Here is a 16,166-nt window from a genome sequence, read left to right as displayed (position 1 = left end):
TTTTCTTCCCCACACATTGGCATCCATCACGATTTAAATTCTAGGTTGTCAGTCCTTGTAGGGAGAGGTTCAGATCTTGGCATTAAGCCCCGTCCAGCCTGTGTACAGGGCTGTGTTATTGTGGAGCCCTTAGCTGATCTTTGTGGCCACCTGGAGAGGTCACCCACTTTGCAGATGAGGAAAACAGAGGCCCGCATGGTAGAGACATCAGGCTAGTTTAAAGTCAAAATGCTAGTCTTATCACAGCTATTGGGACTTTTTCGGTTTACTAGATCTTTAGGGCTGAGTTTGTGAGGTGTAATTGAGTCTGCATTCAAAGTATGGGAAAAGATCATTCCCGTTTTCATAAGCTGGAGGCCTCTCTGCAAATATCATAGACTGCACTGATGTGTTTACCTAACTAGCTTCCTCATGAAACAGGAGCTCTGTCTGCCTCATCTCCCTCCATCTCCCAGTGCATAACCCAGGCTCATGGTGGACTCTTCCTGAGGATGCACCAGATAAATGAAGAGTGATTCTTACCAATCAAACCACTTTGGGAGAATTGCACTCCTGTCTGGCACCAGCTGTCCTTCATTTCTTATTACAAAGCACAAAATATCTTCTCCAGAAAAATCCACAAACCCAGACAAACATAGGGGAGAAGCTAAGAATACTTGTTGTCACTCAAAGGTGACTAATTAAATGAATTAAAACACATGCATATGTGTGTGTGTGTGTGTATATATATATACATGTATATATGTATGTCTATATATATATACACAGAAACTTGTAATAGTACGGCAGTCTACACATCAGCTCATAAATAGCTGTTTTACTAAATACATGATAAATATCTTCCCACACGTGCACTTCCACTTCATCACTGACTCTTGGGACACCCAGCTTCACGTGTTATTCAGACATAAGTGGCAAAGCCCCTCCAGTGTTTCTTAAGCATCTGGGACAGACACACGAATTCAACTTTTGCCCTGCTGTGAACAGTGCTTTGGGCTTCCCCGGAGGCTCAGCGGTAAAGAATTCACCTGCAATGCGGGAACCACAGCAGACGTGAGTTCGACCCCTGGGTTGGGAAGATCCCCTGGAGGAGAGCATGGCAACCCACTCCGATATGTTTGACTGGAGAATCTCATGGACAGAAGAGTCTGGCCGGCTACAATCCATAGCGTCGCAGAGTCGGACGTGACTGATATGACTTAGCACGCACACACAAACGGTGCTTCACTGAATATTCTCGTTGTTAAATCTTTGCAACTACATTTTCCTATTTTATTAAGATTTATTCCCATAAGATAGAAAATCTGAAACAAGGACTCTTGAGGTTGTTTAACTCGCCACGTTCTCCTTCAGGAAGTTTGGGCATTTATCCTTCGGCCCCCATGCGTGATGCCGCCGTATGCTGAGCCGTCCACAGCAGGACCTTCTCTCGGCATTTGGCACAGCACCATTCACCTGGCCCAGCCCACGTGCCCCTTTCTCAGAGGCCTGCCCTCCCCGTGGACTGCACCATGCTCTTCCTCCCTCCAGCCAGTGGTTTCTGCAGCACACGTCTCCAATCAATGAAATCATGATTTGTGGCGTTTGGAGCTGAGCCTGCGTGGATCTGGTTCCCTGTTGTGTCCTGGCAGCCGGCACGATGTTTTATTATGGTCAGAAGCAAGGGCTTGAGCCAGAAAGACCTGGTTTTACTGTGACCCTGCTGTTTTGCTCAGCAAAATCTTCAGTCTCAGCTGAGTTACCACGTGACCCACCTCGCACAAAGATGGTGAGGTTTAAATGAGATACGGTGTGTAGCTTAGTATGGGGTCTTTTGTGACCGGTTCTTTCACTTGGCATGATGGTCTCAAGGTTCATCCACGTCGTCTCATCTCTTGTATCTGTACGTAATTCCTTGTGATGCCCAGACAGTGTTCCATTGTGTGGATATATATAAACATTTTGTTCATTGGTCAGTTGATGGACACTGAGTTTGTCCATTTTGGAGTTATTATGAATAATGCTGCTCAGATGTACAAGGTTTGGTGTGGATGTAGGTGTTCATCTTTCTTGAGTTTGTACACCTATGAGGGGAGTTGCTGGGTCATATGGTGTCTGGGTAACCTTTTGAGGAACTGCCAGATTGTTTTCTGAAGCACCTGTATACAACTGTTTTTCTTTCCCACTAGACCTGCCTGTTCTTGCTCATCATTCATGCTCATCTTTAAACAAAGTATGATTTCTTTCATATGAATTTTTGGAGCACACAAAGTTAATCAGTAGTGCTAGAAATCAGTGCCATAGTTGCCTCTGGGAACAGGGCAGAGGGTGTTTTCTGGGTGAGGGAAATGTTTTGTGTCTTGGTGGTTTAGTGTGTTTGGTATGTGCATTTGTCAGAACTCATCAAACTGTTCCTTTTAGATCTGGACATTTCACTGAGTGTTAATTATCCCTAAACTGAAGGAAAAAAAAAAAAAAAACAACCCTAAAAATGGCGTCAGAGGGGGGAACCCAACTAGGTGGAGAGGGAAAAAGAAAAAAATACACAAATTATCTCATGACCTGACTTATCTTACCCACCTTTTCCTGGACAGAGGGTCTATGCCTGGCAGGCAAGGCCAAGTGTAAAGGACTCCTAATTGATGTGATTAACTATGTCTCAATAGGGAGCCTCGTTAACATCGGCCAGGGTGGGTGATGGGAGGTTATTTTTCACTCTCCCAACTAGGGGACAGCAGGAAGTGAGTGGGGGAGTGGCATTTGGAGGGCTGTTCCCTGCAGTAGGTGAAGGGGGCAGCAAGAGAGCCTGACTCAAGCTCTTCTGCGTAATACAGCTGCAGTTCCCCTTTGGCGTTAAGATACTTTTAGTTTTTTGGATCATTTTCTTGGTTGCTGCAAAAACCTATGCTCCATTTCCATCCACAGGGCAGAAGAAGTCAACCTAATCTGCTGGGTTTGTTTTGTTGTTGTTTTTGTTTGTTTCTTTTTAGTATGTTTTCTAAGGCTGCATCATTCAGCGGAACAAAGGATTTATACAGAACACTCTTTAATCCTTCCTAAATGCATTCGTGGCTGATGAACAGACAACAGGAAGCAAACAACAGAGAAGTGAAAGGTTTTATCTCTCCCTCTTAGAATCTGCAAAGAAATATGGATTGACTTAAAAGCACAGAAGATTAGGATTGGATAGGCATCACTAATTACCCATGGAAAAAATCAGCATTATAACACTGCCGATAAAATTGCAAAAATCGTATCATTTTATTTGTAGGCTAGAAAAAAATATGTATTTGATGGAAAGAAAAAACTAGAAGTATAAACAAACACCACTGTTATTTGGGGGAAGAGATGTGATTACGTGCTTTTTTTTTAATTGCTTATCTGTTAATTATTTTTCCCAGTGACCACGTATTGTTTGTGAATTAAATTGTTATGGAATTACTTTTAGTTTTCTCACTGACTAGAGAGATCAGTTTCCTCTCTCTGGAATAGATCCTCTTTTTCCCTCTCCACCATGTTTACAACTTAAGAATTTTAAGGCAGCACTGCATAAAGCATTGAACGTGAACTCTGGGGTGAGCCAGGTCAGAGTTCAGTCTTACAGGATGGTGGCTAAGTCACAGATCTTTTCTGTGTCTTGGTTTTGCTCATCACGAGAATGGAACTGATAATACTCTCCCCGGTCAATTGATGTGAAACATACATGGGAAAATGCCATCATGGTACTTGGTCCTTCCTATCTGTTCACTCCTTTGCCAACCCTTGATAGCCTAGCATCTTCCTGATACCTTGGAAACTATCATTCAGCATTATGATCCAGATGACCTCTGACAACTGGGCTACATCTCTAATTACTGCAGAAACTTGGCAGACACCTGCAAATAACATTTGGGGTGTGTATATGTTCATGGATGGGCTTCCCTGGTGGTTCAATGCAGGATACACAGGTTCGATCCTTGGGTCAGAAAGATCGACCCTGGAGAAGGACATGGCAACCCATTCTAGTATTCTTGCCTGGAAAATCCCATGGACAGAGGAGCCTGGCGGGCTGCATAGTCCACGGGGTCACAAAAGAGTCAGACATGACTTAGCAACTAAACAACAACATGTTCATGCACACATGCAAGCACATATGTAAAAACCGGTGCGCATGGCTTGACATTAAACAAAACCTCCCTCTCCATGGATGAGCTAAGACTGCTCGCTGCTGGAGCTAGTATCTGTCACCGATCACAGGCAGCACCGATTGCGGCAAACATCTGGGTGACAGCACTATTTATATATCCTTCTGCAGTTCCAGGCCCTGGTAGCGGTGGTTTCGGTCTTCAAGCCTTGCACTCCATATGTTGGAAATGTTCTCTTCCCGCAAATCACGAAAGCGGATGTAGACCCAGGCCGTGTGAGTGTGAGTAGCCCCGTTGGGGAGGGGCTCGGCACCGGGTGAGTCAGGGTCTTGCAGAGTGTTTACACGCAGGACGCACGTGGGCAGAAGCAGTGTGTACACATGCAAAGCAGGACCCTCTACGCTGTCATCTCTGTTTCACCTCTCTTTCTTCGGTCCCCTTTTTAACCCTGCTTCGTCCTCAAGAATTGCCTACCCTAGGTTCTTTCCTCAGCTGCTTTTTATGGCAGTGGTTTTCAAACTTTAGTTTGCAAATGATCACCTGAGAATCTTGCTAAAAATGCAGATTCCTAGGCTCCTCCACCCTAGTTTCTGGTTCAGTGGCTGGTAGGGGGAAGAGGGAGGTAATGCCCGGAAACGGGCGTTTTCACCAAACACCCCAGAGAGGTCCTTTTGACTAGTAAAGCTCTACCAGCAGAGCGCCTGGGACATCTCAGTATTCTGGGGCCCCACAAGCACGTTAGAAAACTTATATGTTGATACAATGACTAGTCTCAAAATATGAAAATGAAAACTGCAAAATGGAAATAACATTATGTGTTTATATGTAGCTTTATAGCAGCTTATCAAGTTCCACTCAGCTTTTGCAGTTACATAGGAGTTTTTTTTTCAGGGGGATCTGGGTAGGTTTAATATATTTGGCATCCTGTATGCTAGGCCCTCAAAAGCCATGAAAAAGCTCCAGTCCCATTGACCTCGCCCTCCGAAGTGTAACCCTAGGTGATTTCTTATTCCTAGCATTTTCTTTCTTGAAGGACCCTTAGAAATGTTTGTGTTCACTGGTCAGGTTTTATCACCAGGGAGACTGAAGCCTAGAGGAAGAATGACTCAGCCATGGTCACGTAGCAAGTTTCTTGAATTATCCAAACCAGAGCCAGCCTTCACAACTCACGTGCGTGTGCACAAGTGTGCATGAACTTGTGACATCTCCCAGGGGTCTCTTCCTCCTATCTCTCTCACTGTGGCCTCTCTTCCCTTCATTCTTGTCCTCAGACCAGTCTGATGCCCAGTCCCAAGCCCTGAGGGAGGAGAGGAAGGGAGTGAGGGTCTCAAGGCTGTAGCTGCTAACAACAGACATTGCACATGGCAAGCCAGTCTTCAGCATAATCCCCACAGAGGAAGAAGGGCTTTATCACTCCCTGAAGCTGAGGCATGAGGAAGAGCTGCAGACTTCCCTGAACCTGCATAAGTGACTCTGTGCTGGGTATCCTATGCAATGGGGGCAGCTGTATAAACCTGACCCAGCCCTCAGGGGACTTCCGTTTATTCCTTCATCCATTCATTCCCCAGATACCCTGCTGAGCACGCTGCTCGGTGCCTGGCAGTCTGAACAAGGCGGATGTGGAGCTTCCATCCTAGTTGGAGAGACAGGCAGTTAGCCAGGTGGTGGATCCATATACACGCCAAACATTTCAGCAAGACATTTTCCTTTAGAAAACTAATAAAAGAAGCTAATGAGAAGGGGGTGACAGGTCAGATCTCTGCCTCACAGCTCCTGTCGCCCTGGATGGATCAGTAGGGGGCTGCCAGGAGCCTCAATTGGCAGAAAATTCTGCGATCCCACCTGGGGTCACGGCGACAGTGTGCTGTGACGGGTGGTGACGGCAGCCGTGCTGGCAGATGGGAAGGGAAGGTCGGGTCCCTTGTGTCTCAGTCCCTGCTGTGACTTCTGCGGGAGTTACTCTAAATAACTGGGTTCTTTCCCTTGTCCTCCCTGAGGGCTACCCCAGACCCGTCTTCCCAGAAACTTTTCTCATCAGCTACACGGTGATACATGGTCCTCACCCGCTCCTTCCCAGCACTGATTCCTCTGCCTGGCTTTCAAGGTCTGCAAAAATTCTGGCCCCAACACACCCTCCCAGGACTCCCTGACCTTTTCTTTCTGTTCCAGCCTCCATGGGCTCCTCACAGGCCCCTAATATGCAGCGCCCCTCCCCCATCCAGCCCCTCCCCCACTCCCTGCCCTGTGACCCTCCTTCCCATCTGGGTTCCCAGAGGACTTCCCCTTGCAGCCCACAGGGACCTGCCTTCTTGCACCCAGGCCATACAGTACCCACACATCATCCATCTTCCTCTGTCTCGTCTTGTTATCTCTCACGCCCTTCCTCCATGGTTATCTGACATTCCTCATGTCAGAGCTTTGACTCCCTACCTACGTTCAACACTCAAAGAATGGCCTTGGTGTTGCAGTTCCTCATCCAGTGTCTTGGCAATAACAAGCACCTGAGAAATAAGTGCTTGAAGAATTGGTTGGATTGGTGGTGCAGGGGTCGGGAGTAGAAGGGGGGAAGCCAGAGCAAGACCAGCTAAGGACCTCTCCCTCTGTCCTCGCTCTCACCTCTCCCAGACCAGACTCTCCTGCTGTGGCTGGCACAGTCCATGTGTTTCTGTCCACTCCCTGAAATGCTAAGCTTTTAACTGAAAGGTCATTTTCAAAGCAGTCCAGCTCAAGCCATCGCTGTTATAGACTCTGGGACCAGAGAAGCACAGGATGTCTGGGCAGGGTGGGAACAGGCATCAAATCAGCTCTCAGAGGCAGGGGGATTCTTCCCAGGGGAACTGATGATGAAGCTGGGCCAGGAAGGAAGTGTGGGAATTAGCCTGATCCGAGGGCAGAGGAGCGCTCCATGGACTTCCCAGTCTGCAGAGAAGCCTGCGTGCTGGCTGGGGAGATGGAGTCAGGGGTGAGCAGGAGCCACCACGGAGGCTAAAAAAATTCTAAAGAATGCCCAGAACCCCAGAGCCAGAATCCACAGCACTCCAGCTCCTACGGTCATTCCTGCAAGTTCCCTCCATCCCTCCAGTGTGTGCAGACATTTTATGATGGAGGCACATTCTCAGTGATGTAGGACTTTTATTTTTTAAGGTTTTTAAAAATGTGGACCGTTTTTAAAATCTTTATTGAATTTGCCACAGTATTGCTTACTTTTTAATTTTTAATTTTTTTGGGTTTTTTTAGCCAGGATGCATGTGGGATCTTAACTCCCCGACCAGGGATCAAACGCACACCCCCTCCACTGCCTTGGAGGGTGAAGTGTCAGCCATTGGACCACCGTGGAAATCCCAGATGTAGGACTCTTTAAAGTGCAGTTTTTCATGCAAACGTTTCCATTTGTATCCCTCTGTTTTTCCTTCTTTCCTGGGGGACCTCAGGCTGCCGCTCCTCCGCCCCAACTTTCACACCATACCCTCAGCCCACCCGAGTGAGGGTAGTCCCTTTATGTGGAGACAGATCTCCTAAGGCAGACAGATCTCATAAAAGGAAATACAGAGCATCAGTGAAGCTGGGAGGGAAAGTAAGGCTCACCAGAACAGTGTGACCGTGGTGACCCACCACCTGTAAGTCACCAGTCAGTCAGTTAGTTCAGTTGCCCAGTCGTGTCCGACTCTTTGCGACCCCATGGACTGCAGAATACCAGGCCTCCCTATCCATCACCAACTCCTGGAGCTTACTCAAACCCATGTCCATTGAGTCGGTGATGCCATCCAACCATCTCATCCTCTGTCATCCCCTTCTCCTCCCGCCTTCAATCTTTCCCAGCATCAGGGTCTTTTCAAATGGGTCAGTTCTTCACATCAGGTGGCCAAAGTATTAGAGTTTCAGCTTCAGCATCAGTCCTTCCAATGTACATTCAGGACTGATTTCCTTTAGGATTGGCTGGTTGGATCTCCTTACAGTCCAAGGGACTCTCAAGAGTCTTCTCCAACACCACAGTTCAAAAGTAAGTCACCAAGAGTTAGACTAACAGGATTTGAAATTTATTCTAAGAATTTTGGGGGAGCCTGGCATGCGCTTCCGTGGCTTGCAGCAGCTTATATTGTTCTTTGGGGAAAACCAGTTGCCAGGAGTTATCAAAGCATCACTTCAACCTTGTCTCCCAATTTGGGGAATGTATTTCAAAGACATGTTCCAGAAGGAGAGAAGGCGGTGATGTGCAGGACGGGATTTTTTACAGCCAGACGCACTTAGGGGCAAAACTGGAAACAAAATGGTGCTGGGGGGGGGGGGGGCACATGATATTTCTGGGCCACCAGATCTTTCCCAGAGGTCTGAGGGATCACCATGGAGAAGAGGGGACCACCTTAAGGACAGCAACGGCAGTCTGAGATGTGACAGTCACAGCATCGTGTCTTTCCTGGGATTGGGGAAGTTACGGAAGAGAGGAGCTCTTCACTAGGAGATTCTCAGACTCCCACTCCCCGTAGTGTGTTTGCCACAGGCCCCATGTGGTGCCTCCTGTTCTGTTCTGATAGGTATCTGTTTCTCATTTTGAGAAACAGGATTCTGTTAGAGATCTCCCTCTGTTTTCCTTTTTACTCAGAGCCGTCTTCTTTTTTTAGCTCCATCCTGCTGGCCTGCGCGTGCTGAGCTCGTGTGAGGAGCAGTGTCCACCTCCCCTGACTGCAGGCCGTGTCTTGTTTATTCCTTCATCCCCGCTGACATACTTCAGGGAGAGGCCCGGCCAAGTTCTGTCCCCGCGTGGCCTGTGGGAGAATCTCTCTGATACGGATCCAGGGCTGGGAGGGGTGGGGGTGAGTCACTGTGCCACTCAAGCTTCATTTCATAAGTACCGCCAGATTGTTTTCCAGAATGACTACCTGTTTGTGCTCCCACTGCCGGTGCACAGAGGTTTCTGTTTCCCCACGTCCCCCCCACCCCCAGTCCCACTCCCGCCTGCCCCCAGCACCTGGTGTGGTCAGGTGTGTCAAAAAGGAGGCATTTGATAGCTCGGGCTCATCAGGGCACCGGATTCGCTTCTCTGAGCCGCCCTTTTCTGCTGCAGTCAGCACCTGGTCATGACAGCATCCAGAGCAGGAACCAGGCAGGCAGGAAGAGGGGGATCTTCTTGGAGCAACTATCTGTTTTCTGTTAGGGGAAAAAAATTCCCCAGAAATCCCCAGTCTACTTCCCCTTGTGTCTTATTGGCCAGCTGGGGCCACTTTGTCCTCCGAAGCCAGCCTTCTGGATGGGCCACAGAGGATGGCCCCTTCTGTGGGTGTTGCTGCCTGCCCGGGACCCGAACAGAACAGAGCGTGTCCGCCCGAGGATGGAGAGAGCAGCGGACAGTCACCCGCTGCCCATAGAGGCTGCCACGCCTGGGCTCTAATTGTAGCAGTGTTTTGAGATCACTCTGCCTCTTCCGTATGAGAGATCTTCCCGCCCCATCCCCCCAAATCTGTGTGATGAACCGTTTGTGGAGAACCTCAGAAGCACATGTCTGTTGCCTTGAGGTTAGAACTGTTGGTTCTGGAATCTGATGGTTCTTCCCACCAGGTGAACCTCAGACCTGTTCCCCCCGGCCCCCGCCCCAGGCTGCCCCTACGTAGATCTCCATGTGAGCTCCCCACGGGAGAGGTCAGTGCAGAGATTCAAGGGCACAGTGCCCCTGTTCCTGCCTGTGCTGAGACTTCCAGGCAGAATGCCAGCTGGGGACAGGTGGGAATAGCACCATAGCAGGCAGCAGCGCCCCACCCCCTGCCGCCATCAACCACGTGCCTGCTATAGTAATCCTGTGTTTTTGCCTAACCAAAGAAATTAACTTCTAATCATTAACTTCTGTAACCTACTCAGCCCTTACTCTGTGCCAGGCAGCCCAGTAAGCATGTTATTTTTTATAATCTCATAACATCTGACAGCCTCGTGACAGCATTTGTGTGTGATGGTTGAAGCACAGGCTCCCGTCAGACCGCCCATGGAATCCCAGGACTGACGTTTAATAGCTGTGTGAACTTGGGGAGATTACTTAACGTTTCTGGGCCTCAGCTTTCTCCTGTGTACGCCAAGAACCATAATGGTATGTTACGAGTGTTCAGTGAGTAGAATAACGCTGGCTCAGAGTACACATATAGTTCACACTTGATAAATACTAGTTGTTGTTGTTGCCATTTTTAAAAAATGAAGAAACCAGAGGCTCAAGAGATCCACTTACCAAACGTCGACAGCTGCAAGTAACAGGGACGCAACCCAAGAGTTCGTGATGCGAGAGCCAGCCTCTCATCCAATCAGCTAGACATCATCAGTAGTAGCCACGTGCCTCAAGGGAACAACACCATCCTTGCTGTCCTTATCAGTAGAATAAATGCTCAGTTGAAGACTCAGTAATACTTTTTATGAAGAAATAGTTTCCAGCCACCAACCATAAAGACATAGTGTCACGTGTTCAGCACCAGGAGATGTGTGGATCTTTTCTGAAGGTGGCTGGGACCCTGGGACATGAAAGAAAGCGTGTGCCCGGGGACGGCAAAGGTACAGCATTTAATTCCCGATCTTGCCACTGACCTCACTGGGGCCTCAGTCCTCATCTTTAGCTTCAGGTTTCAATTGTTCCTCCCAGTAAGGACTTAGGAAGCACCTTATAAGTTGAGCACGGCCAGTACTGCTTATTCTGCAACTAGGATTTTCCGTGTTACCTTACATTTTGTTTCTTATCTCAGTTCACACTTACACATTCACACAAAGTATAAGCACTGCATCCCCTGATTCCATTTGAGTCCCTGGAAATCTCTGGAAACCAGGACTTATGCATCTTCTGGGAGAGATCTTACCTTGCCTCACTGAGCTAAGTGGGCTAGAGTCAGGACCCTCTGGCATTTTTAGAGAGGAGGGTGTCTCTAGTATCTGTGAGCCTGGGGACAAATAAACAAGGTAGTGCTCTGCCACATGGGACGTTCCCTGATTGAATTTCTCCAGATTTCTGAGCATTTTCAGACATACGGTATGCTGGGACCAAGTGCTCAGCCTAAATGAAGGATCACAGGCTAAGTGATGTGACTTTAAGCAAAAAAAAAAAAAAAAAAATGGCTTAGTGGCCTGAATTTTCCTGGGAGGACTTTTAAACTTAACCCTGTATAACAAGTGACTCAGTTATCTTTTTTTTTTAAATTGAATGTCCCTCCTCCCTTTCCTTTTTTTCCTTCTCTCTTCCCTTCCCTCCCTCTCTCCATCCCTTTCTTGGAATACATTCACACCAGTGAAAATCCAGATGGTCTAGAAAGACATGCGGTGAAAGTAAAGTGTCCACTGCAGGTTCCACTTCTCCAGATAACAAGTCTTCCTCCTGGGAGGCAGTCACTCCCAGAAGATTCTCGCCTGTCATTCTGGAGATGGTCTGTGCACATACAGGCACGATCTGAGCGTGTATAGGGCTTCCTTCCTGACTGGATGTGGCTGTGTCTTATAACAGAGGCCCCATGATCTGTGGTTCATTCCGCCCTCTCAAGGCCTCCACTCCCATTTGCTTATTACCAACTGTTTTCATCTTCCTTTCCATGCTCAAGGTCTATTTCCAGGTGTGTGTGATGACACGGGGACATTTGTGATGACACGGCTCTGGACCCCGGAGTGGCCCAGACAGGCTGATGGAGAATGCCTTGGTTTCAGGAGGGCCTGGGATCTGCCCCGATTTCCCCCCTGCAGACAGGAAGCAGGAAGACTGGACGGCAATCCAGGACAGGATCCGGAAACGGTTTCCACCGCAGGTGATCCTCTGGGGAACCCACTCCTCCCCATGAAAGGGCACTTTGTCTTGACTCAGGTCACTGAGTGCAGAATCACACACCTGAGAGGAGGCTGAGGGCATTGTTTCTCGAATGTGAGCCATGCATAAACTTCCAGGATTCCTTGTTAAATGCAGGTGCTATGCACTTAAGCCAAGTGGAGCTGATATTCTGCACCAGTGATGAACTCCCAGGTAATAGTGATGCTGCTGGACCACGGCTGACCCATTCTAAGTAGCAAGGAAACACCGGATGCTCCTTCCCACCTTTCTCCACACTGCACACTCCCCGTCTATGGAGCGCTAGGTCACCTACTCACGGATTCCGGCTCCATCACCCATCAGCAGTTAAATGTACGTTGACAGCAGTCTGTCTTCCTCACCATCCAGTGAGGTGCACGAGCATAATCCTTTTTTTTTTTTTTTTTAGTTTTTAGATGAGAAAACTGCTCCTCAGAGATGTTAAACAACTTGGCAGAGGTCACACAGCTAGTAAGTGACAAAGACACTTGAGGGTGAAGGTCGTTCCCAGTCACTGCAGTCCCTCATGAGCCCGTAGATATGAATGTGGTCCTCCTAGAATGGGACAGTCTGTACTTAATGAACAGGTTTGGATGGTGACTGTCAGTTTCTTTTCTCTCCCCTTCTTTATCTCCGAGATTTTGATTCTGGCTTCTTCTTTCCAGGAGACTAGGAGACACTTCACATGGTGGGTGGTCCCCACAGCAACACTGACCCAGAGAGAAGTGAATCCTTTTGCCTGGTGACTAGAAGACATATGAAACTGGAAAAAGGAACCTAGAATATTACATTTAACTCACATAGGAGAACACACCTTCCCTTTCATCCTCTCTTCCAAAGCACCTAATAGCCTTTAGTGGTCATACGGTCATTGCTGTGCATGCGTGCTTAGTCGCTCAGTCGTGTCTGACTCTTTGTGACCCCATGGACTGTAGCCCACCAAGCTCAGTCCATGGGATTCTCCAGGCAAGAATACTGGAGTAGGTTGCCATTTCCTTCTCCAGGGGATCTTCCCGACCCAGGGATTGAACCCCTGTCTCCTGCATTGGCAGATGTATTCTTTATCATCTGAACCACTTGGGAAGCCCATGGTCACTGCTGAACTATCCTCATTTAATGTGGTTTTGACAGAATAGTTGGTCTGGTTTTCTTTCCAATTAAACTTCCTTGTTGAACTGCCTTGGTTTTGAAAGGATTCCATAAGGATGGCTAATTATATAGCAGTTGCTACAGGAGATGTTTGCACTCAATTTCAGCTCTTAGGTGATTCAGATCAAATGCTTTCTCCTTTCCTCCCTGGAGCTATGTGCAACCATCTTCCTCTCACACAGCAGGCTTCTCATGAGTTATTTTTGGAGGTTCAAATCAAAACAGCAATTCTGGCAAATGGGAGAGCGAAGCGATGCTTTAGTCGAGCAGAGTAGACCATATGTACTGATAAAGACAGCCAAAGACTCAGTGCCTTTAAAAGGCTTCTGAGCCATCTTCCTCCGTGAAGGTTAAATTTGGCGGTAACTGCAAACTGTCCTTGGTGCTGTCATATTCCTTTGTGAATTCAGTTGAGGGACTTCCCCAGTGACCCAATGATTAAGACTCTGCCTTCCAGTGCAGAGGATGAAGGTTCCGTCCCTGGTTAGGCACTCAGATCCTGCATCCCATGGGGTGTGGCCAAGAAGTGAAAAAGACAGCTGAGATTCCTTTACCGTTATCAAAACTTTGTCCATTTGCAATGTGTTGTCCTGATTGTTTAGCTCTAAGATGGCGGGTCTTGGCAAAATTTACTTGAGGACTTTGCTTCAGCTGCTGGATCTGCCTTGAAACATGGAAATCACTTTATTTCCCCACTCTGCTCTGTTTCCTTCTTTCACCAGAGCACAAAGAGCATCCCTGAATATGTACACCAAGCAGGCAGACCTCCCCCTTCACCTGCTACAGTGTAAGCGCCTCGTGGGCAGGGGCTGTGTTTTTCATTTTGTTCTGTTCCTGGCACAGGGTTACCGTTCAGAGAATTGAGTGAACAGATGACGTGCTGATTCGCTTCAGTCATGTCCGACTCTTTTTGACCCTATGGACTGTAGACTGCCAGGCTCCTCTGTCCATGGCATTCTCCAGGCAAGAATACTGGAGTGGGTTGCCATGCCCTCCTCCAGGGGATCTTCCCAACCCAGGAATGGAACCCAGGTCTCCTGCAGCTTCTACATTGGCAGGCAGATTCTTTACTGCTGAGCCACTGGGGAAGCCCGAACAGATGGTAGATGAATGAATACTATTCTATTTCCATTTCTCTCTCTCTCTTTTTTTTTTCAAATCAATCACTTATTACATAAATAGTAACTGAATGTTTTTTAGCTTGGGACAAAAAGGCTGTCCAGATAAGGCTAATGTTTTTTCTTGATCACAGCCCTAATTCTTGTTTCTGCCTCCTCTCTGCTTAGGTTATCAGTTTGGAACACATCCTTGCAGAGCTTTCCAGTGCATTTACACACGCATACACACACACAGGCACACACACACACACACACGAGTACTGTTTTTGATAAACAGATTTTTTTTTCAGCTTGCTTTCTCCTACTCAGCCATGTATCAAAGAGTGCTGTCCATGTCAACTACCTTATTCTTGGCACTTGCTCCATAGTTTTATTACATTTGTGTGGATATAATACCTTTTATTTGGACCAAGAGAATACGCTCATTATCTGCTTTCATGCTCATTGCTGTTCAGGGTCCCTTCTCCCATACACATTGACAGACTAACCATGTTCACTCCTGTCTCTTGGTAGCTACAACACATTTCAAGAGAATCAGCCACCTGCCTCTGAGATTATGCCAGACCTGTGGACAGAATCACATGAGATGCTAAGGATTGCCAGAGGAAACTGAACGTCTGTGTCCGTAGAAGCTCGGGATGTGCATTTGGCCCTCAGAATTCCACAGGACTGGATAGGAGGTGATGTTAGAGCCAGTGTCGCCTCTGCCCTGAGCTGCTTGAGTTCCCTTGGGCAGGTCATTTCCTCTCACTGTACCTTACTTTTCTCATCTGTATAGTGGGCTCAGTGAGTGTCTTTCAGCTCTTAGAGTCTGAATAACAGGGTTTAGATAGTGCCACCAGATGGACATAAAGAATATATTAGCTTACATGCTGTTTTGTGTCAGAGTGGGAAAGGGGATATTTAAAACTATATTTAAATGCTCGTTTTAATTAACTAGATTTTATTATATTTTAATTTAAAGATAGTATAAAATTTTAAAATAGAGATCTGTTCCAGAGCCCTTAAATGTCACAAACAGTCTGTGATTGTCCAAGAATGTATCGCCTTTGGGTCTTACTCTTCTTTCTTGTTACTTTATTATCCAATTAAAGTGTATATGTTTGTTTCCTTTGCTTTGTGTGGTCTTTTCATTCTAAACAAGCCAGGTTGGTGTTGGGCAAGGGGACTATGGACCCCAGAGTTCCACCTCCAGGTTTGTCTAAGTTACAGCTGTGTGTCCTTGGACAAGTCCCTCACCTTCTCTGAGTTTCCATCTGTTGATAGTATGAGTCCAAGTTAGCCAGGTATCCACTTGACAAAAAGTTGAAAACCACACCGACTTGAGAATGTTTGACCTGACATTTCTGAGCCCTATCACCTGCAGATAGGTCATCTCGCGAACTGATGAGACATCCTAAGAGACCACCAAAACTCATGCAGTGGGCTCACTTCACATGAGAATCGTGCAACTGCCCTGGCTCCTGGTGACGCATCATCTTTCAGTGGGTTCCCAGGGGGGCCCCCAGAAGGTTCTGAGCTGCCATGATTCATTGGTAGAGTTTCCCCCTGAAACCCAAGGCTAGCTTGATAGTGTGTGTTACCCTACTTGGAGATGCCACAGTGGTCACAGGGGCTGAATCACCCTCGGGCATACTTCCCTGGGGGTCTCAGTAAGGTTTCTCACGTGGGGCCAGAGGTCTGGCCTCTTGTGTTGGCATTACATGTTGGTCTGGAGAGAACAGGGCTTCTGCAGGTGAAAGGTCAGGTGAATGGGTGTGAAAGCTGAATGGGAGCTGAGCCCACAAGTTCTCGAGAGGGTTGGTTTTCCTGTTCCCAGAATGCTTTTGCACCCCTTCTGTGAGCTTCTGTTTATGAACACCCCTCGGGCTAAGTGCTCCCTGATTGAGGAGGTCTCTGTGCGAGAGAGGCCAGTCTGATGCTCTTCTGAGAGCCCCTGGGGTCGGCGACTTCACCTGTACACCTCTGCTTCCTGCCTTCTTGGGTTTTCTCTGAGAAGAC

At 47.6% G+C, this 16,166-nt stretch overlaps 1 long non-coding RNA gene across 1 annotated transcript in view; it reads left to right on the top strand.

Moving 5' to 3' along the window:
- The window catches only part of LOC122679662, a 149,528-nt gene extending 135,471 nt beyond the window's left edge, over positions 1-14,057 (top strand). The window contains exons 4-6 of the long non-coding RNA XR_006336471.1: positions 4,274-4,384; positions 11,660-12,231; positions 12,308-14,057. This is a non-coding gene — a long non-coding RNA (uncharacterized LOC122679662). The remainder of the gene's footprint in view (positions 1-4,273; positions 4,385-11,659; positions 12,232-12,307) is intronic.
- Positions 14,058-16,166: the final 2,109 nt, after the last annotated feature.

The sequence above is a fragment of the Cervus elaphus genome, chromosome 21 (genome assembly GCF_910594005.1).
Source record: "Cervus elaphus chromosome 21, mCerEla1.1, whole genome shotgun sequence".
In the NCBI taxonomy this organism is placed as follows: domain Eukaryota; kingdom Metazoa; phylum Chordata; class Mammalia; order Artiodactyla; family Cervidae; genus Cervus; species Cervus elaphus.
Note: the sequence above shows the minus strand (reverse complement) of the source record. Positions and strands in the feature narration are given on the sequence as shown.